Below are 6000 nucleotides of genomic sequence, written 5' to 3'. Positions count from 1 at the left end.
CCCCGAAGATCTCCGCGGCCACCTCCAGGCACCCCAGCCACCCCCTCACCAAAGCACAACCGCTAAGAAACTAAGGACTTGTTCTGCAAAAGCCCCAAACTGGTGTGCAACAGGAAGAAAACCTCAAAAGTCAGGTATCACAAACTTCTCAGGCTGACAAGAGCGAGAAGCACGCCCTTTCAGACTGCTCGTCGATCCTGGAAATGAGTCCTTGGTACACACAACTGCGTACGGAAAGAAACGTGATCCACCAGTCTGCTCCGTGAAATATATAAACCATCTTCTATGTCCTATTAATCTTCAGTCACAGAAGGACAGCTGTTTACAGAACCTTCGCCTGGCCAGCTCCATGATACGTTAACTTTGTGTAATCTCTGGTGATTTGGAGGTTATAAAGGCACGGAAAGGAAGCGGAATCTTTCTGGACCTTCTGGCATCTTAACAAACCTCCTGAAACGCGGGACTAACACACTGCAAATACACATTTCATCACACGGGGATTAAATCTCCTTATAGCCTCTTTTCAGGAACGGGAATTTGTGAGAAACCCAACACCATTTTATTATCCAGTTTGGAGGATGAACTGAGTAACTAAGCAGCCATCAGACAGCCAAGGTGTGCCTTGCTTCTACCTTCAAGGCTTTTCTAGCATCCACTCTTTGAAACTAGAAACTTTCTAATTTCCAGTGTAACTGTATTCACGACCAATTTATAGCCATTTGGTCTTTACCATATTGCCCTTCAAATTAAATAACTTTTCCTTTCTGATATTTGCCTAAAAAGTCCCTATAAATAGCAATTAGATCATCCATTCTCAGTCTTTCTGCTTTGCTTTTAATCTTCTCTCCAAATAGGTTTTCCACTCCTCCAGCGTCCTTTTATACCTTCTACCCTGTGTGCACTGTTCTAAACAAGGTCTTAACAACTGCCTTGTACCACGATATTAATACCTCGCAGTCTCCTGAAAATGCCTCACTCGCTGCATCCCAGAATACATTAGCATTTTTAAGACCACATTAGAGTGGCATCATAGTTATCCTACAACCAATAATGTACCTGGATTCCTCCTCTTGTAATCTCACATTTGATGAACCTCCGAGCTTCCTCGCAGTTATTCTAATTAATCTGTGAGTGCATGACTTCTTGCTATTATATTCCAACCCATTTCTGGTACTCCAGGCAATAGATCAATTGTGCTACAGCAGTTTAAGATACTATACCATAAAAATATGCATCTTGTCCTATTTTTCAATTTAGTTACCACCCAGCCTGCTCAGAGGTTTCCCCTTTTCCAGCAGCTCACTGCAACCTGTCCACACTTTTGGCCGTGTCAGGAAGGTGGCAAATGTTGTCCCTGTAAAGCAGCCTGCTCCTGAGCTTCTGTGAAACATCCAGGCTACCCACAAATTCCTCATGTCCCATTTCTTCAACCAAAGCTATCCCTGGCAGCACATGAATCTCCAAGAACCACGATGGTTGTTTTGGCACTTCTTTTTGTTTTGGTGCAGACTGTGGTAGGCCATTTCTTCTACAAAATTAAACTAGAATGCTTCATGCAAAATAAGCCACATGTCTTTTAGGAACCTTCTGATCATTAAAAACTTATTTTCTTTGTTTACGTTAAGTGATAAATGAGGAATTCTAAATTTTCCCTTAATTGATCCAGTAAGTCACATATATTGTTAGCATCACACCATCTTTTCCTTCAGTTGTTCTCTCATATTAAAGAAGACCTGTTTTGAAGCTGAAGCATTCAAGCTGTGCAAACAGCATTAGATAATCAGTACCCAGGTTTAAGTGCCAGCCAGTTTTCCCTAGCAGGGCTTTCTGCTCCTTTCAGCAAAACTTTCAGCTTGCCTTTGTTTTGCTACATTAATTAGCACCACACTCCTATAGACTGCAAGTGCCAAGAAGTCCCTCTGAACTTTTTTGTGCACAGACAGCAGGCTCAAGCTGCACATTCCTGCACTGAGAACAGGGCTGGTGTAGGTTTGCAGTTCTGTGCTTGTACTCAAATGAAACTCATGGAACAGAGCATTCCCCTTCAGTGAAGTGGGGATAATTCGTTTACAAGAACACTGTGTCTGCGGGAGCAAAACGCAGAGAAGAGTTACAGATACATTAATTCAAATTGGTTACGTGTTGGTTAAAAGCTTTTGTCCCTACTTATAGGGTAGATTTTGTTGAGTAAAGGTTATGAGACGTATGAAGAACATATATGGGTCTTACTGGAATTACTATTTGTGTCTTACATAGGGAATCCAAGAGTGCTTCTGAAATCCTTGGATCCCTTGTGACCTTCTTCATCTGCAACCCAACTCATTAATGGGAAGAAGTTGGTGTTTGTGGAGGAAACAGGGCCCTTACAAGAGCTGCAGGGGAAACATTGCCCAGGATTCCCAAATGTGAGCTGAGACCAAGCCAAGCCAGTCTGACTCTCCACAGAGAGGTCGCCCCAGTGGTTTGAACTCATGAAGTTTTCCATAACTACACGGACTTTCTCAGCAAATGCTGTTGATCTTCAGCTGTTAGCTTAGAACTGCATGTCTTCTTCCAAAATGTACAATATTCTACTACAGTGTTAAAGAAAATTTGCCAAGGACTTTTTAACCTTCAATGCTCTCCACAGCTTGTACTTCTGGGATAATAACCAGAGACATGCACTGAAGTATTTGCAGTTGCCATTTCTGTGGCCAGTGGATCAGACTAACCCAGAAGATAACCTCCTGTGGGTGACTGAGTGACATCCCTGGACTTCTGCTTTGCTCCTCCTGTTTTCAGACTTTGGTTAGCCTGAAAATTATGGCAGTTTTAAAGCTGGTGAAAGGCTCAGCTGGCAGCCCTATGAAAGACAATCAGTTCATCCTCAAAGGAACCCTAATATAGACACAAGGGAAGAGCCACTTGGACTCTTCCCTTTGTTATTGCAGATGTGTGCTGATGGCACACAAGGTGGTGCACTTCAGACCATGCAGCTCCTTCAGTGGCTTTGTTAAAGATGCTCCTGCCGTGAGCAGCAGGTGCCAGGTGTGCCAGCAGGGTGTGGTGTGGACACTGGGGATGTTAATAGCTATTGAGGCAACACTTTCTTTCACATATTGAAGGCATTTTGCTGGCATGCAGATATGCTCGATCAGGTTCAGCTGTAGGATGAGGGGAAGAAACAGATCCAAGCAGTTTGCTCCATACCTTCCCCAGATGTCTGCTTTCTGGCTTAGAGACTCCAGACTTGGCACAAGAAGGCTATGTCATTTTAGTGATTTTAGGTAAGTGACAAAAAAAAAAGAGGCTACAGGGCCTTTAGTTAGGCATTCAGCTGGCAGCAGCAAAGCATCTGTAGGCTGGTCCCTGCAGCACGGGACACCCATCTTCTACCTTCTCTCTGTTCAGCTTCTGAGCATGTTCTTTTATGTTTGACTGCTTTTTTCAGTGGCATTTTTGCTTCTTTCTCATTTCTCTTGACTGCTGTACATCCTATTTTATTATTTCCTATTAGTGTCTATTGTACCTCACTTGGGTTGTTTGGTTTATTTTTCACTACTGATTAATTCCCAACACTGTAAGGAAAATAAATTCATTGAAGAAACCTGGTTTTTTACCAGCCATGGTGCTGTTCATTTTACATATGTAATGTTCCTCTGCCCTTTGTTTAGTCTATTTAGACTTAGCTTTTCAGAGGGTTTTAATCTCTACTTGTGCAACAGCTCCCTATATACGAGGTCCAGTGTTAGCTGTGTTGCCCATGTTAATGTGTTTATAATTAAGATATTAGGATATTTTCCATACTATGAAAATCTTCATAATTTTTGTCATTTTTAATACAGCTGAAGACTTTGCATGTGTAAGGCACATCATACAGGTCACAACAGAGAGGGAAAAACTTCTCAGGCTAAAGCCTGGGAGAGATGAGGGCAGAAACTATGAGTAATCTTGCAGTTTTGCTAAATTATAGGCAGACGTGGTTGATGCCCTTTCCCCAGCTTACTGTGTACCAAATAGGAAATTGCTGATAACTCTGAAGATCTGTGATACCTGATAAAAATACAAGAAACTCCATTCCTCCCTAATCTAGTTCCTTCCAGTCCTCTCTTTCTTTTTTTGGTAAAAAAGACTCTTTTTTTACCAGGTCTCTGTAGATCTCCTGTTGCCACTGGAAGCTCTGTGAGATGGCACAAATGAAACACCCATCATGTAAGAAACAGAGAAACAGTCCCAAAGAGACCCTAACAATGACCTAACAAAAAGCCATCACCCAGCTCTGAAGGTAAAGCTGGACTGGGAACACTTCTGTTACTACTTAAGCACATTTCTTTTTTTTCCATGGCATCAAAGAGGATGAGAAAGTTCCAGAGGAGAAGAAGGAATTCTCTGTCACCTTCTTCCAGTACAATTTTTGTAGTAGGCACCTGTATAACTGTCATAGAGGACTGAAATATTGTTTGTGCTTGTGGCAGGCAGAACACAGGAACATTTAGGCACCACTTGCTTTTTCATGTCTCCATGGTTTTATACCTCTGCAGTGTGGGCTGTCCCTGTGAGCACATTACTGCAACAGAACCAAGGTGGACTGCAAAACAAGGAGAGCCAGGCCCAGTAAACTCAGAATAAAAAATGAAGCAGAGGGAAAGGAAGTGTAGTCACACAACTGGGAAAGGTTGAGTATAGAAACACTCCATAAAGAAGATACTATGAGAACTAGAATATTCACCTTTAGAGAAAAGCAAAGCTCCTCTGTTTATATGATACTGACTTTGCTCTTTTAAGGTTCTCCTCTTAACATTCCTATCCACTTCCCAGCTTTTTATACAATTCAAATGAACATTTGTACAAGATGGTTTACATCAACACCCACTGCTGAAGTACCCTTGACTTCAGTCAGGCCATACCCTTCCCACTGTTAACTTTCAAATACTGCCCATATTGTCAGCATTTTCCTGTATTTGACTGTGATCTCACCAACTGCTTAGCAAGTATTTGCAGAGGAATGCTTTGGGGTTTTTTTTAACAGATATAGATGCAAAAGAGAGGCAGACAACATGCTTTTAGTGATAATATTTAGATACCAAAATGAGGTTGTGCAAAAACAGTATTATAATTTACCTGAGAACAAAACCCCAATTTACTGCTTTCTATTTACGGGCAAAGTGATTTTTTTCCCCCAGATTAAAAATATTTATGTAGTTTTGGAAAATCCTGATCAGCCCAAGCACAGAAAACCATATTAGGAAAGCCTATTATAAACAGCAGTGAAGCAGCCCATCTTGTTTTGTTATGCAAGCCAAATGAAACACAGAAATTAAACCAAGAGCGGGAAAACAACTAAGACTTAAAACTGCATTGGGAATACTCCAAAGACTCATTAACAGATGAAAAAGTATGATTATCTTATTAGGAGTACTACCACCCATACAGAAGCTCTGATCAAAACAATAATTAAACCACCAATAACAATCTCCCTGCATCATTAAATACTTTTGTACAAATAAATTAACTCTGCCAGCCAGAAACATCAAATGGAGATAATTTACCTCAACCAGTTAATAAGTCTAAATACTCAGAAAGCCTCTTGCATTCTTACCTGGGAATGTGCTATCATTCTTCTTCCAAAAAAAAGCTTTTAAATAAATGATTTTGACAGCATTCCTATAAATTTTTGTATTTACTCCGCCACGGATAAATCAATGAACCATGTGGCTTGAGATAACAACCTGTCCCTTTGCCAGTGGTGAAAACTGATTCTCTTCCAACTAGCACATGCAGCTGGGCAGGAATATTTATTTCTGAGCAAAGTAAATGGACACTCAAGTGCAATTGTTGATATGCAGAATCTGGCAACAAATCAATACTGACTTTAAATACCCAATTTATGCCATTACTTTTTAGTACCCATGAATCTTGTTAAAATCCCATAGCATGATGTCCTGAAGTGACACAGCCTGCTTAATTTCTTTTGGTTTGTGGGTTTATCGAATTTGAGGCTTTAAGAATCCTGTTATTGGT

General features: G+C 40.9%; 1 protein-coding gene and 1 long non-coding RNA gene across 3 annotated transcripts in view; one reads left to right on the top strand and one right to left on the bottom strand.

The window, feature by feature from the left end:
* SFMBT1 (Scm-like with four mbt domains 1) overlaps positions 1–6000 on the bottom strand; it is a 119565-nt gene that overhangs the window by 76200 nt on the left and 37365 nt on the right. The gene's annotated exons all lie outside the window — the stretch shown is intronic.
* Positions 7–3603, top strand: LOC108446251. Its single transcript, XR_001861393.1, has 2 exons — positions 7–615; positions 2257–3603. It is a non-coding gene; the product is annotated as an uncharacterized LOC108446251 (long non-coding RNA).

Source organism: Corvus brachyrhynchos, unplaced genomic scaffold (assembly GCF_000691975.1).
Source record: "Corvus brachyrhynchos isolate BGI_N302 unplaced genomic scaffold, ASM69197v1 scaffold4, whole genome shotgun sequence".
In the NCBI taxonomy this organism is placed as follows: Eukaryota; Metazoa; Chordata; class Aves; order Passeriformes; family Corvidae; genus Corvus; species Corvus brachyrhynchos.
This window is presented reverse-complemented; position numbering and strand designations above follow the sequence as displayed.